Here is a 16,560-nt window from a genome sequence, read left to right on the forward strand (position 1 = left end):
CACCAGCTGGCCTGAGCTCCAGCTGACATTATCCTCAAGCAATGGGCTGTGCCTCTGGCAACACTGGGCAATAGGGATGGTGGCTGCTGGGCCAGTGCTTGCTGCCCAGGGAAGTGGGTTGTCTTGGCTGCCACAGACCGATGGCACATGTAGAGGAGCATGGAGGCTGTTCAGTTTTGTGCTGGAAGCTGTCCCAGATTTCAGGTAGCCCAAAGCTGGGGAGGAGCCATCAGAGGAGTTATTTAGGTGTGCACCCACACCCCACGTGCAATTAAATGCACCTGGCCTAGATCATCAGTTCATGTAAATAGGCAAAGCTCCATACCAATCTTCTGAGTCTTTGCATCTGCAGATGATGTATTATTGAATTATGCTTGATTAGCTGTTTTTCTGTTGCTTAACAGAAAGCAAATCTCAGCATAAATGAGATTAGTATGTGCCCTCCATGTACGCCAGCTCTTGCTCCCAAGAATTTAACATTCTTAATAGAATGACTTTTTTTTTTAAAGGAAGAGGGGGAAAAAAGAGTCTTTGAGGCTCCTGTTTCATTTGCCAGATTATCCGAACATTAAATTAAGCAAATATGGAAATTCAAAATATAGCTCTTCTACAACATGTGCTGACACTGGCATAACAATATCAGTAATCCCCCTTGACAGCCATTACAGCTTAATACTCTAAGAAAATGAACTACTTATTTTCTTTACCCCACATACACACTGTTTCAAAATCTTTCCCTGTCTTCCAGCCAAGATGACTCTTTGAATTAATCTCCTCCAGGTACCAGCTGTGTTTGTCTCATCCTGCTGAGCAGCACCGATCGCTTTGAGGCTGTGTCACCTTGACAGCTCAGAAAATCCCTGGCTGCTCTTGAGGACTTCATTGCACTGGGTTTTTGTCATGTGATAGAGGTCCTCAGACATCCTGAACTTGGGTTCGTGCCGGGGCACCCCTCACATCTTGTAGAGTCTTGCCCCCTTGTCTTTTTGTTGTGCCTCGTCTCAGTGCAGCTGAAGGAGATGTGGAATCCATGGTCATAAAGCTTGTAGGGGTTTTCAAGTGTGAATGAGTTCTCTTTCTGCCTGTTTTAAAGTTGTACCCTTCAAGAAACACCAGGGTTTGGTCTTTGAAGGATGCTAATCTGCAGCTGTGACAGTGAAAGCGTCGTGTTGAGCTAAGCTTTGAAAGTGTTGTTGAGTAAGGCTTGAGGAAAAGACAAGTTATGTTTACTGGACATGGCAACTGAGCCTGTTGCTTGTGATGAAATTTGTATTCTTGTCCTTCTCTTTAATAAGAAAGGCTGTTTTTCAAGCATCACCTTGCCCTTGGTGTCTTCGGGAAGGATCCGGAAGACTTGCTTAGGAGACCTTTTTTGGGATCATAAGGACTGTTCAGCTATTTCTTTGCCAGGTCTCTGGATCGTAGCAGGTCTTTGGCCCTCCAGACTGGGGAGGTCTGGGAAATCCTGGGAACTTCTGTTAGGAAATGAAGAGGCCACAGAGAGATCACTTGAGAGTTTTAAGGGCTTCTAGGAATAAGTGGTTGTGGTTTCAGGGACTTTCAGATGTGCTTTTGTGAAAGGAGGTGCTTAAATTCCACGAAAGTTGAATTTTTGGTACCAAATGAGCTTTTCTCACACGCACCACTGAGCTCAGATTTACCAAGATATTTAGGTACTTAATGGTGCAGCTGGGCACCAGGTGGGATTCCTAAAAGCCTTTTGGGGAGCTGGACTCCAAAGGTGGCCAAGGGCTTTTGGAGCAGCCTGTGGACATTTGCACAGGTTATACAGAGACCCAGTTTTGTTGAGCCATTTTAGGCCATAAAAGGACTTCGATAATTGTTTTTTCCATCAAAATTTTACTAAACAGTATCACTTCTTAGCAAGAGGCCATCTACAGGAGCTGAAGGAGGCAAGTCAGCTTTAATGGGCCTGATCTCAGCTAGTGTAAACTAATTTCCCTCCTTTGAATATACTAGAGGCACGGTGATGTGCATGAGGACTTACCTCTTTATCATCAGGGGTGTTTTACAGCTAATTCATAATGAGAAGAGAATTTCCACTGTCAGATCATTGTACCACTGAGCAAAATTGGAGCAGCTGCCTTGTAAAATGTGAAATGGCATCGATATACTATGCTGCGTTTCAGAGCATGTGACTGAGAAGGTGATTGCACTCGTTAATAATGAGCCACTAAATTGGATGCAATTGCAATAGCTCATCATTGGTATAGAAATATTATGCTTTATAGGTACATTACTGGGCTGTATTTTATAAGGCTGTTAAGCTTACGCACTTTCCCTTGCAGTAAATGTCAGCAAGGTTACAATAAAATTTAATACAATATTATTAAAGCTGAAGTGCATCAGTATGGAATGATCATGTACACACACTAAAAATTCTTTATTATTGCTTCCTTAACCTTCTTAAGGAACTGCTTGTTTTAAAATACAGCAATGAAAGGGATCAAAGCTTGGAGGTCTCTCTGTCCATCCAAAGGTTCATTAGAATTTTCAGTGTAGATGGGAATTTTGTGACCCATTAGTTCAAGTAAATTAAACATTAAAATTTCAGCTCTGCCAGGAAAATTTCAATACAGCTGCAGATTATAATACAGGTGGTGAGGTCTCCTCACATTCACCTTAGCTTTCATGAGGTGGAACTGATTGGCAGATTGTTGGCCTCCGAAGAAGCCAGGCATGCCCTCCATGGTGCGGTCTTGGAGGGGTGGTACACCTAACAAACCTTCAGGGGTCTGCCATTACCATGACAATGCCAACGTCCCTCCCCTTGTAAAGAAATCAATAGGCCGCAGGGCTCCGAAAACAATTTCCCTGACCTCCCAAGGTTGCCAAAAGCAAGGTCAAGCAGCAAAGATCAAAGGCCCAGTGGAAAGAGGCATCCCCTCCCTGACCTGCTGGCTTGGGGGAGGGATCAGTCTTACCTTGAATTATTTTCTTCATTTAAGAAACTGGTATTATTTGCACACACTCTAGCCAGAGGAAATCAGAATTAATCCCAGTGAAATCTGAGGCATTGTCTCCCAACTGATTAGATTTTGAGTACCATTAGGGTAGTTTTCATGGTAAAACAGCATGCAGAACCAAATAGCAGCCCGAGACAGTTTTGTTTGGGTTTTGGTGCAGAAGAGGAATGTTAAGACTCAGCTGTGTACCTTCGAGAAAACATCAGTGGTTGCAACTATTATTGGTGGTCACAAAGCTAATCCTTAAGTATTTGGAAAGAGCAAAATAGACCTTGACTACAGGAATCTTACAGTCAACTTCTTCAGACTTGTCTGATATGAGTAGCTGATGTCAAAAGATGTATTTCAGATACAGTCTCTTATCAGTAACCTTCAGCTTCCCATGGGCAGATCACAGGAGCTCCAGAAATGACTCCCCGCTTGAGATACATCAGCTCTGGGACCAGCTCAAACAGTCTGCCATGTGTTCATCTTCTAATTAGACGCTCTCGGTCTTGCAAATTACCTCTTATTTTCCTTTGTCATGAAATGGATTTTGACTCTCGTCAAAATATTTTGGTGCTTGTGAGCTCCCAAAGAGGGCAGGTTTTAGGCAAGCGGGTACTTGGTGCTTCCCAGAACCCTGGTCCTAGCAGGGGTTTTGAAGCGGCAGAGACCTGGAAGTGCTGTTGGGGATCATGGGCTCCTTTTCCTTTCCAAGCAGCAACTCCTGGAGGTGGCAGTTGGCTCGCATGAATTAGGTTCCTATCTCTGCCACTTCGGCTTTTGACCATGCTTTTAAATCACAGTTTTAAGACCTTGTGTCAGAGATTTCATCTCTGGAAATTTATGAGGAGCCACTGCCTTTTGTGCAGGCGTGATTTTGCAATAGCCCCACTGCAGAGCACCGTCCCCAGGGCGGCCCTGCGCAGCGGCAGGGTGTGCTGCGTCCCCACGGCCGCAGTGATGCGGGAGGAGAGCAGCAGCTGCTAAACTGGAAAAAAAGCAGGGATGGGTTCAAATGAAGGTGAAGAGACCTGCGGTGATGCTGTGAGGCCAGTGGGCAGGGGAAGGGACGGGAAAGAAAAGCAGGGGGCATTTGTTTGCAGCAGGGAGACCTTTGGGTGCCATGTGTCACTCCATTAGTGCACAAGTGCGTGCACACACTGGTCATACATCTCAGGTGGGTCTGCACACAGAGACAAGCATACGCATATAGACACACACGTGCACATAAAACTTGCTCCCTCTAGCAATCTCTTTCAGACGAAGACTTGTCCTAGCTTTTTCTTTTCAGCTTCTGGAGTGCCAAGCTCCTGGAAGATGACTGGGTCTGTTGTTGCTGCCCTGCATTGGGTAAAGACTCTTGAAGACTTTCTTTGAAGGCCAGCCCAAATTTGGGCATCCTACATAGTCCGGTGAGTCCTTCCTGTGCGCAGAGCTTGTGCTAGTGGTCACCTTGTGCATGTGGCATCAGTGTGTGGTGGTGATGGGAGGATAGGAGGGGATGGGGAAGGGCCACTCTTACCAAATAAAATCTTTTATTTTTTTTTCCCCCCCTTCCCTCTTGCAAAGCTATAGAAAGGAAGGGGTTATGACAGACCTCTGAAAAGGGTCAAGGAACAAATTTGCATGAGATTAAGCCCCAAAATCTTGCTCTAAATGGATACAGAGCATACTGCAACCTTTCTTCTTCTCACCTCGCTTGCTTGCTCTACTCTCCCTTCCTCCCCGCCCAGCCCCTACTGTCTGTTCTCCTGGTTGTCTCATCGCTGTAGTGTGGTACCTGAACAAAGCGCAATCCTTTTTCCCATGCGTGGGTGACGTTGTGACAGTGGCGTTCAGCTGCCGCCGTGAGCTCCCACCAGCTCCGAGTGGTCAACAGCCCACCTTGCAGCGGCTGTCCTCTCTATCTCCTCACTGCTTGTTTTCTTCTGCAATGATCCTCCACTTACCCTTCCGTAATTACTTTCTGGGGGTTTATTTTCATCTCGGTGCCTGATGTGACCGAAGTACATAAGTCTATATCTATTGATTTCTGACAGCAGAGTCTGCTTGTTCTCCACTAATATTTCTAACATCAGCATTCATCTTCCTTTCAATCTAAAAGATATGTCAGTACCACATCACTAAGGCTTCAGTTTTTTCTCCCTGTCAGCAGCATTCTTTCCTCATGATTCATATCCATAAATTGCTGTGGGAAAAATTAAGCTTTTCATCAAACCCTTAAATATTTTGAGACTCCACAGTTCTTTCATGCTTTCAGGAGGGAGGCCACGGCCAAGGAAGCTATTCCTAGTGATCTCTCGGTTTTTTGGGAAAGGCCTCCCCTTGGTCTGGTGTCTGTGGTCCCGTATAATCAAAGTCATCAGTTCCTTTAATATATTGAAGCTTGCATCCACATGCACACACACTTTGTTTTCACCATGCTTGAGGGTAGCCCATAGTCATCGATAGCCTTTTTTTTTTTTTTTTTTTTTTTTGACACTAACTCTGGTATTTCTGGGGGTTGTAGCAATGAGCTATGTCTGTCACTGTCATGTATGATGTAGGTTAATAGGTGTCTGTCAGTGCAATTCCCAGCTGCTTCCACTTTAGCCAGGGTTGTGGCAAGATAAATTCGATGTACACGCCGCAGAGGCTTGGTGGCAGGACGTGTGCATCACTTCTACCCAGTGCAAACCCACTTGTTCACTGCTGCTGTTCACAGTGGTGGTTTCTGTTTACAATGAGAAAATCACAGTGAATTTGGTGAGATGCTCTGGAGTTCCTTTATCTGATGGCAGAGGGGGATGTATTGGATATTTTGAGCAGCCTGTGAAATGCACAACCAATGGCTGCTGAAACTCTATTTTTTCAGTGACATGAAGGATGTTTTTAATTTCCCCATAGGTGCCTTTTCCATCTCAAGAACCAGCTGATGGTGGCATTAGTTCTGCTTCTATCACTTACTTCATGTGTCTTGAATTATGGTGTGCCACGCATGACCATCAGAGGGATGCTATGATACTTACAATACTTTGCGTGCTCCTTCTCTTGAACGGATTCCTTTCGTTGAATTGGCTGGCTGATTTCCAGGCATCAATATATCTTTACAAATTTTTCGCCTGAGAGCAATACCATGATCGCTGATCACTTTGAACAATTCTGCTGATTTGCCTTGGTGCGTGCCCAGGGTTCACGTTCAAACTGACATACGCAGTTTCCTCCACCCAGCTGATGTACCTGTCTCGGAGATCTCCATTTTGGGTTGGGGCTGCTGGACGTACCTATTATTTCAGGAGTGTTTCAGGTGGTGTTTGATTCCTGCACCCTCAGCAAAGTTCCTATTTTTATTGATCTTTTACTGCTTTCAGTTGGAGGAGAAGATTTGCAGTAAGAAATCTTAGTGCTGTGAAAAAACACCTAGTAAAACAGAACAAATGGACAGCAGTGGGAAACCTCTCTGTCTCTCATTGCAAAGTACCACAGTGGGGCACAGATAAAAATGACCCACATAAAGCACTTTGCAGTAGACTTTTAGGCCTGAAGGTTCAACAAAGTATAGTGTGGGCAGGTTCTTCCTGGTAGGAGGAGTTTATGGTAGGAGTAGGAGTTGGAGTAGGTAGGAGTTGCATTTATGAAGGTGCTGAACTGGATTTTGGGGGAATTATAGTGCGTGGAGGGAAAGGAACAAGCCATTTGAAGCTTTCTAAGGAGATGGCTGGAGCTGGCATTTGGAAAGTAAAGATGAAGGGACGCTTGCTGTTATGTCCAGACCATTGGAGAAGCATATGACAGATACACGTGGCTTAGGTAGTAACGGAAGAATTGGGTTCAATTTATGGCGACAGGAGTTGGATGCTTGGGATGAGAGAAAGTGTCGTTTATCATTGGCAAACCGACATCAGAGGTCACTCAGGGAGAACCCAGTCTGTGGGAGAATCGCCACAATCTGCCTTGGAGGGCCTCCAGTCCCTGCGGTGACCATGAAGGTTCCGTGCCCCTCTGATAGCAGCTGGTGGCAGGTGGTCAACAAGTCCTTCAATGACATGAAGAAGCATTTGTTAATGAAATTGTCCAGCAGTTTTTCTAATTGGGAAATTAATATTAGAGCTGGAAGAATAAGCTCTCTTAAAGAGGTAATGGCAAACAATAGTCTGTTTTTTAAAATGATGGAGATGGGTTTTGTAGGTTATCTTGGCTGCTGTGTTCACCTGCTTCCTCTGGATACTCGGGTCTTTAGCATGCGATGTTAAGACAAAAGACTGAGCCAACTAAGCTGACTGTGCTCTGGAAACTGTTTGGTGGCCAAAGGCTTTCCAAAGGGCAGGTTGTGGTCATCGTGATTTCAACCCTAACGCAAGCAGCTTAGAAGGTAAGGGCTGCTGCCCAAGGCTTGTGCTTGAATCAGTAGCTGCCTGGGTACTGCCCGGGACTGGGCGTGCTCATGAATTGTACTCCAAAATGGAAGCGTTCCTTGATTTCACATATTCGTGTTGTCAGCTTTAGGTTGCACCAGGATGACTGAAACGGTTGTTGAAGTAGCAAAGAGTGGAGGAGGAGTACTGGGAGGGGCCAGGGCGCAGAGGTGAGTGCTCAGAGTCAGGGGAAGATACTCTGGGGCAGCCCGGAGCTATAGATCGACGTCTGTGCAAACAGCCGTGTTTCTCCCCAGGGGAGCGCTCTCCCTCGGTGGCTGCTTCTGAGACTTCGCAGGGTGGCGGTGGGCTCGGGGTCCCTGTCCCCCCTTCCCATCACCATATGAGCACTAACCCCTGCACGCAGCCAGGAGAGGGAGAGCTTCAAAACAAGCCACAGATGTTTTGCGTTACCCCTGCTAATGCCTGGAAAGAGATTACACACCCATCCCCACGTGATGGCCGGGGTGACGCTGAGTGTGAGTGGCTGAAGGTGCAGGGAGCCTGTGTGGGTATTTGGCATGATAAATTTGACTGTAGGCTTTCAGGAGTCACAGAAGGCCATTTGTTGAGGAAGGTTGCTCCAGAGGGAGCTTGGGGGTGTCCATTCCTCTGCTTTCGCCCTCTGTGAGTAGCGAGGACACAGGGGCAGATTTCCTGGCACGGGATCAGCTTTTTGGGCTAGTGCTGCCCGCAGCATGCGTGTCCCTGGTCCCCTGCCTTTCCACCCAGCTCCTCCTGCCTGGCACACATACAAGGTATAACACAACACATCCATCCTCTGTATTCCATCATCTCCATGAAGCTTCTGCCTATTTTTTTTTTTTTCTTAAAAAGGGAAGATTTTATTTCAGATGTGTGTTGAGCTAAGACTTTGGCTCTTTGTTTTATTCCCTGTGATGGATTCCTGAGCTGTGGTAGTACAAAGAGCCCGATGCAGTGTCGCACTGCAGCTCCGGGCTCTTCGCAGGGTCTCCAGAAGGACACTGAGAAATCACCAATCACTTCTCAAACCCTTCAACAGGCATCTGCAGGGAATACCCACCTAACTAAAGGTAGTCATTGCCATGGAAAGGAAATTGTTCCCCTTTATTCATGGGATATGACTGCAGGATAAATAAAAAGTGAGAGCAAGTTTTAAGTGCTTACACTGAGAGGGTTAGAGGGGTCACTTGCATTTGTGAAATGTCCGTGCCTCTTGTCCCCTGCATAGCTGACAGATGGAAATCATTTCAGCTTGGGGGGTGTGAGTTGGGGTCAGCGAGGGAGAGAGGCAGAGCCTGTAAGGAACAACTCATTAATACCCTGGGGCCAAAGAAGCACCTTTCGGAGCTGTTTTCTTTGTGTTGGTATAAAAGACAAAGGCGAGCAGGCGGACCCGTGGGCTGTAGGAGTTTAAATCAATATGACAAATCCATAATTACATAGTGACTTGTGCAGTGAGAACATCATGGGTTTATAAGGAAAAACAAACACCAGTGTGAAGATGCAATGTTGTATATAAAATCCAGGTACATATATTCAATATATATAAATGCATATTTGTCTTATTTTGGATATTGTGTACACGAGTGTTTTTCTAATGTCTCTGATCTTTCTGCCTAATTCATAAATCATAACAGCAGATACAATAAAATGAATTAGGTGATCATTAAAGTAGTATGCACTGGATATATTTTTCCTTTCCTGTTTCGGTCTGAGAACTCATTAAAAGCTCACTTGCCTCTTGAAGTATCTTGACACTGAAGATGATGATGAATAGAGCTGCAACGAGTGTTAATAATTTGAAATACATTGTCAGAATCACATGATGCTGCTATAGGAGATTGTTACAGTGGAGTTATTTGTGTTTGTTTTATTCAGTTATCCTCTAATCGACCAAGATTAGAAACAGAGCATTAAGCTGAGCAAGTATTTATTTTCTTTCTTGAAGGACATTTTAATTAAAAATGAGCTATTAAAAAAAGAAGTCTAGGCAGGTGAAAATTATGGGAATGACAGCATCACGGCCAAGTTCGCCAAACCATGCTTAATTCCAGTCCCTTGCCAGAGTCTCCTTTGCTTCCCAGGTGTAAGTGCTTTGCTGGCTGGGGGACAGTTCCTAACATGCTGAAACTTAAGCGTATGCTTAAGTGCTTTGCTGAACCTGTCCCCCCGCAGTTGGAGCCATCTGTTTGTCCTTGGCATGGGGGGACGGTGGGCTGGACGTCCTCACTCCGCACTGCTCTGCTGACAAGTCCTGTATCACAGTTGGCGGGATTCTTATCATGGGGAACAGCTTGTTTGCTCTCCATGCAAAACTCTCTGCTGATGCTGATGGAAGGAGCACCTTTTGCTGCTAGGAGGGGACTTCTCCTCCATCCCGATGAGTGGAGTTCAGCTCATCGCAGAGGCGTTTTCAAAGGAGCCTGTACAACTCAAGGGTGTCTGTGGATGGGCTTTGTCTTCCCCGTTTGAACCACCTGAGATTCATCCTAATAGAGTTGTTTAATGTATTTAGGAGGACTTGTCCTGGGGAGAGACCATTTTCTGCAGGGAGCACAGAGGCACGTGGGCAATTGCATCCCTACATAGATGTGGCTGTGGTTCAGCCTCATGCACCCCAAAAGAGGTTTGGGACCTTGTCCCTTGAGCTTAGGCTGTGCTGGGGGTCCAAGCTGTTTAAACTCCGTGAGGTGCAGGTTTCTAAATGTTCAAATTGCTTTTGGTGATGGGAAGAGTGTGCTTAAATCCCCGCTGCTGATTTGCAAAGGAAATTGGGTACTTTGAGAGGCATTTCCAAGGCGCAGGGGGTGGCTGCCCACCTTCAAGCTGTGCTGCCCTTTAAGTGCTTTTATTTCTTTCCCACCCAGCTTTGCATCCTGCAACAGGGAGGCAGCGGCTGCCTCCCCGAAGCACATTACTCATGCCAGGCCAGCTCTTCATTTTCCTCCATCCACTCGATGGTCTCAGATAGAGCGTCCTGTAAATCATATTTAAAAATACATTAGTGTAATGTTTCTGGAGTTGATATTAAGCGAGCTTTGGGGACCCTGCTGGCTCCAAATTCCCCTGTCTCAGACTAATTTACAGTATATTTCACTAGGACAGGCATTTCCATATCCAGGGACCCACCCCGACCCTTTTCTCTCTCTCTTTCTCTTTTTTTGTTCTATTATTCAGCTGTTTTTAGAGGATGATTGATGGCTTCTGATGTCGATGCTAGATTGCTCTTCTGTTTTCCCACCTACCACTGTAAAAGGAGAGGGAAAGAATAAAAGGGAAATGCATTACATGGGGCAGGCGAAAGCGCCAGCTGATCCCCGCCCCGCGGTGGCTCCTCCGGCCTTTGCCGGGGAAGCGTCGCTCATGCAAGGGGCACAAAGCGTTTCAGCAGGTGGAGCATTTGGCGCGGGGGCTCGGCGCTTTTGTTTTCTGCCATGGGACGAAACACTGCCTTAGCAGGAGCTGTTCGCCTGCTCTGCTCCCCGGCGTCGGGTGGGGACTCGGGGGCAGCCGGAGGGCTTCAGGCCGCCTGTAGCAGCAGGGATATTGTTGGCAGTTCCTACAACCACACGGAAGCCGATGAGTGTTTGTTCAAGCAAGAAAGTTAAAGCAATTTAGTAAGGGAGAAAAGATTTCTGCCTCTGACATGCGCATGTGAGAAGTGGAGAGCCCCACAGTCCGGGTGAAAGCTTAGGAAAGGGAATACAATAATAATACTTTGCATTTATATAAAGCTTTTGTAGAATGGTTTCAAAGCACTTTGCAAATAATATGGACCTGAGCCTTGCAATTCCCCTGTGAGACAGGCTGGAAATTCGTCAGGACTTAGTGCTGCTAAGAGAAGTCCGCAGCAGGAAGGGAACGGGGCTTCTTGCAGATCTGTGCTTTGCTCTCTGGCAAGGGAGCGAGCAGTTTGGTTTTTAAATGTAAAGGCTGATCATCATCTTCAGAATACTGATCGGCCCATCAGGTGCTCGGCCTGTGGATCTGGGCAGTGCAATCATACCCGTTCTTCAGAAGAAATCTCTTTAAAGCAAATGAGATCTTGGTTGGACCAAGGAACTAAGAGGGAAACCTTGTGTTTGCAAAATGTGCTCCCAAGTTGAAGTCTCAGTATTTGCCTCAGTGAGAGTGCACAGATTTAAGGCATAACAGTGGTTCATGTCTTTTATCCTTTTATCCTTCATGATTATTAGGCTATGTATTTTTTTAGGTTAAATACTTTTTTAATACAGGTGAAAATCATGGAGAATTTGGGCTCTTGGTTTTCTTGGCTGCTCTTCTGTAAGATAATGTTCTTCACCCACTGAGCCTTTGGGGCGAAGGATGAGCTCAGTGGACTTTGTTCCTTGCTATCTTTAATTTGGATGACAGCCCACTGCAGAGAAGTCCTGTGAACTGTGGTCCTGGTGCCCTACAGCACCTTTGGGCAGCGATGCGTCTCAAGGTGAAATAACAGCTTGTTTTGTGTGGAGGCAGTCAGACCTTCACAGGGCCCTCTCACACCTCTCTTCCTGACCTCACCTCGCTTATCCTGCTCTGTTGAATTTGAAGTCACTCCAAAATACGTCAAGAAATTGTAACAGTCATATGTTTCAAATCTGGTTCACAGGGCTGGCACTAGAAGCCCTGACATCCAAGGAAGCTCCCTGGAGACAGAAAGCTGATAAAACAGCAAAGCTCACTCCTGGAAGCCGGGCGGACTCAAAGGCCTCTGCTTTTACTTGGTCTCCACCGAAGGTGATTGACTTTGAGTGAGCAATTGCTGCAGACTCTGCAACTTGATCCTGGAGTTTATGTACTGTGTAAGTAACCTTGAGATAGGGATAACTCATAACCTTTACCTGACCCTGGCTGTGCATCTCAAGTGAACAGGAGCTCTTTGTTTGAGGTTTTTGGAGCCATGGGAGGTATATTTAGCTCGTAGTCATGAATTGACGCTAAACATATGTGCTCAGAAGGCTGCTCCTTCATTTCATCTATGAGTAAGTATTGATTAATGGAAGTATAAATTTGTACACGTATTGAATTGTTCTGTGGAATTGGTACCACACCATCAATAGGTTGACTTGGTCTTTTTTTAATAAAATGAAACACTTGTTTTGAGGGAAGAGGGACTTTGGATATTGATAGGTGAGTGATGTAGTGAAGAAAATCAAGTGCAGTCCATGCTCTACATATTGTGAAATTGCCAACAGATGGACAATTGATTTGGCATATTGCAGGCTTCCGAAATGCCACGCAGATGAGGAATGCTTTGGTGATGATGGAATGTGTCGTGCACATACGCAGTCAAGTTGTGGCAGGAAAGCATATGCTTTCATGGGAAGGGGTTTTATCGAACCAGTTGGGACCAACAGCCGTGTTAGGAGGTTAATGAAGGACTGTACAAGTTGTCTCCTTGATGATCACCCAGCTCCTGCGGGAAGAGTGATTATGGCGTTCCTTAAACATTTGGTTTCAATCCAAATTTGGTCTAGTCTGGACATACAGACAAAGCATTTATGACTCAAAATTAATCTTGGATCTTGGAGGTTTGCGGGGAGAGTGACCTTCTTGATAGTAGTAGCAGTGTCTGTGATAAATTCCGTTTCAGTGCCTCTTTGTCTGGCAGTCTGAGGTCTCGAGCTGCTCTTACAGAGGCACAGCTGCAAGACTGCCGGCTTCATGGGCGGCCTTGAAAGCCTCAGAACATGACTGGTGTTGTCCCAGGCTTGGACAAGTCCTTGGCCTATTGCTTTGATGGGTCTTACTCAGAGCTAAGGACATGGTATGGTAAGGACATTCAGCCCATGGTATACTGCTCAATAGCTTTGCTCCAAGCCTAGAGCTTCTGGAAGAATGTGGGAGTCCCACCTAGTTTGTGGCAAATCTTCAGTTAAACCCAGGCTGGTTCAGATCAAGCATTCAGATTAAACATTTTCAGGTCTCAACCAAATATGTTTTTTCTAATCTGCTGTGTCTCCGATTCAGCACTCTCACACCTCTCCACTGGGCAGAAAATATATTGTGTCAAAAAACCCCATGACCTCACATTTTTTGGTGCCCTAGGAGAAGCCAGAGTCTTTACACCTCTGGCTTTTAAGCCTTTTTTTTTTTTTTTTTAAGAGAGTTGCTAGGTGATGACCACTACAAAACCTGCAGTGCTGCCGCTCTGACAGCAAAACACCCAGCAGCGAGGTGGGGTGCTGGGGCCAGCCTGCCCTCTCTCGCCTCTTGGGTATGGAACAGAAATTGTGTCTGCTGCAAGTCCCCCAGGATCCCACAGGCAGTGGGGTGGAAGGAGGCAGCTCTGCAATGCTGTAGGAGGTGAAGTTGAAAGCACAGGTCAACTGTATACACCAGGGATTTTCCTTTTCCAGTAAGATGTTTGCACAGAAAATCAACTCGCATTCAGCCTCCTGCAGCAGATACATGTTACGTGCAGCCATGCAAGACATGCGTAAGTGATAGCATGAGTTGTGTCCCTGCTCACCTGTGCAAAAGTGCACACGGAGCTGCGTGTGCATATCTGCAGCCTGGATCTGTGTGTGAAGGTGTTCAGGAGGATGCAGGCTGACTTTGCATCGTTGCACACGCATGTCCGCATTGGACCGTCCGCACACACCACACCCCCAGTCCCAACCAGCTGGCTAGGAAAGAACACAATATCGATAATCCAAATATCAATCCTGATATCAGTCAGAGGATAAACTGTAGAAATTGGCTCCTTTTTTGTGACATTTTATGTTGCAATTGGTTCAGGTTGCAGAGCGCCCATCAGTTTCGGTCTCTGAGCTCTCAGACTGAAGCGCTGATGATATGCAGGCTGGGTAAAAATGGATTATGGAGGGTTTTGTCTGCATGATTTCCACATGCTGATACTTTTAATCCTTTGCATCAGCCAACAGAATAAAAAAAAGGGTGAAGAAAAACAATTTACATGAGCAAATACTAGAACTATATCCTATCCTATTATTTTAAAATGTCTCTGGGGAATACAATGTTTTCTGTAAAAGGCAGGGTGCCTGGCTTCATAAACCCTTCTAAATTACCACCTCGCCTCCAGCAGCCATCCTAGTTCCCCCATTCATTTTTAGCATTTGAGAATTAAAAAGAACGCAAACCGCAGGCTTTGAAAGCAAAGCTCCCAGTGGATCCCTTGCCGTGGGGAGGGGGCTGACATTAGCCAGCCCTGCCAAGGAACAATAGGATCAGAGAATAGGGGGATTTGCTAAATCAGCTTGAACTTGTGGAACTTGTGTTTATGTGCATTTGCTTCCAGTGGAAAACAGTGGTGATACTATTGGATGAAAAACTAGCTTTAAAAAGAATTTATTTCTATCCACATAGGAGCTATACAGGGAGGGGGGATTAATGCGGAAAAAGGGAAATGGTCATGCAAAATGCCTCCCTTCTGCCAGCAATGTTCTGCGTTTCCCTCAGCAGATGCTGAGTTTTGTTTGGGGAAACAGGTCTGCAAGTGGAAGCACAATGATGGGCAAGCGTCAGGAGACTTGCAAGTGTGGTTGTTTTTCAGTTTAATGAAAAACAGGCCTAGCTCATGTCTTCCTTCTGGATGAAAGACAGGAGAGGTGTAGGAGATGTGTGAGTGTCTTCATCTCCTTTTCAGCAACCTCTAAAAATTAAGCCTTTAAAAAAAAAATACATCTTGTCTGCATGGCAATATGAAGTCATTTGGAAAGTTTAGGATCATTAATGCGGTTTAGCTACAGTGTTTGCCTCTAACGCTGCTTCTCTGCTGCTGCTCATAGGAGTTTGTCTTGATGTTTTGGAAGTTGCCATTTTGTTATTCCTTGTAATTATGCTTTTACCTGTGTATTTTTGTAGATGTCACCTGCCTGCCTATCTGCTGTCTCAGGGAGACTTCAACTGTAACAGTTGCTAAAGTTGTTGGTTGCCTTTAGTCTAACGTAAGAGTTCATCAGACTGAATATGGAGATGTAATGACTTGTAATGAAAAACATGACTGATTATCCGAGATGTGGATAAGCTTGGTCTCTTTTGAATTTTGTATTTTTTTGAATTTTGTATTAAAAAGTATGAGTTCAGCCTTCACGTAAGAGCCGATCTTGTGTGCACTATGTACTTGAGTTTGTGTGCTTCTTCCTGGTTTGCTTATTATTAGCAGTATAATTAGTTTGTTGAGAAGCTTAAATGTCCCCAGTGTGATCGCTTGTCCGTAGTCCTCATATATGTTCTATCACATTTACACCAGCAGCATCGTTTTTCACCAAATCGCTGATGTTGGAACAACACATCCTCTCCTAACGTGAAGCTCCAGTCACTGGCTGTGAGCAGTAATTGACTGCAGTGGGGCTTTGATGCTCAGAAGTATTTAGTCACTCACGCTGTGCTCCTTGAATCAATAACCTCCTTTTGTCTGTAACCTAATAGAATTGCTTAATGGATAAAATTTTGCTTGTGTCTCATCCACTTAGCTTATTTCACTCTTTTGATAGATTTGCTCCATCAAGATAACTACTGAAAATGATCACGCACTTGTCATATGCCTGTGACAATGAACATCGTTGTATTTTCCCACAGATGCTCCAGGACACGGGTAACTCGGATCCTTTGAAAAGATCTGGGATGGATATGTCCTCTGCATAATCAGAGTTGGGTGGAAATCAGCAGCTGCTGCTGGGGAAATGGAAGCAGGGCAGAGAAGATTGGACACAGGAGAGCTGCTGGGAAGATCTCCACTCATATTATCTGCACGAGCATGTAACCTGTGCTGCTCTCAGTCACCAGGCTTGAAGAGGCAGGACAACCTGTCCTCTCTGTGCGTGAAACCAGGTTATTCTCCATTAGCAGGTACGTTGTAGCAGAGCCCAAAATTTCCATGCGGGATTGAAAGCATCCAACTTGTGGAACAGAGGGAATGGTCATGTGGTAGATGCTAAAGGGACAGGGCAGAGGTGAAGAGGTAGAAAGCTGAATTTGGAGGAAATGAGAAAAAGATGATGGTGTAGGCCTTGGCTGCTTGATGAAAAGGAGCCAAAGGATTTGATTCTGCTGATGTGGGTGTTGGATACCTGGCTGCAAATGTGGATATTTGGGCATGAAGAGGTTAAGCTGTCTACACTCTTTTGTTTTGCCCTGCCTCTCCCTTCAAAAGAAGACTTGCCTATAAAGTTATTTTTAGATGCCTTGTGAGCAAGTTTTGTGGGAAGACAAGCAGCCAGCAGCCCCTGGCTAGCTGCGAA

The 16,560-nt window shown here is 45.5% G+C and overlaps 1 long non-coding RNA gene across 1 annotated transcript in view; it reads left to right on the forward strand.

Moving 5' to 3' along the window:
* The window catches only part of LOC148056470 (uncharacterized), a 98,069-nt gene that overhangs the window by 73,874 nt on the left and 7,635 nt on the right, over positions 1-16,560 (forward strand). Inside the window, exons 2-3 of the long non-coding RNA XR_015703321.1 lie at positions 11,964-12,156; positions 15,899-16,168. This is a non-coding gene — a long non-coding RNA (uncharacterized LOC148056470). The remainder of the gene's footprint in view (positions 1-11,963; positions 12,157-15,898; positions 16,169-16,560) is intronic.

The sequence above is a fragment of the Nipponia nippon genome, unplaced genomic scaffold (assembly GCF_047370975.1).
Source record: "Nipponia nippon isolate SJK-2023a ecotype South Korea unplaced genomic scaffold, ASM4737097v1 scaffold_14, whole genome shotgun sequence".
Taxonomy (NCBI): Eukaryota; Metazoa; Chordata; class Aves; order Pelecaniformes; family Threskiornithidae; genus Nipponia; species Nipponia nippon.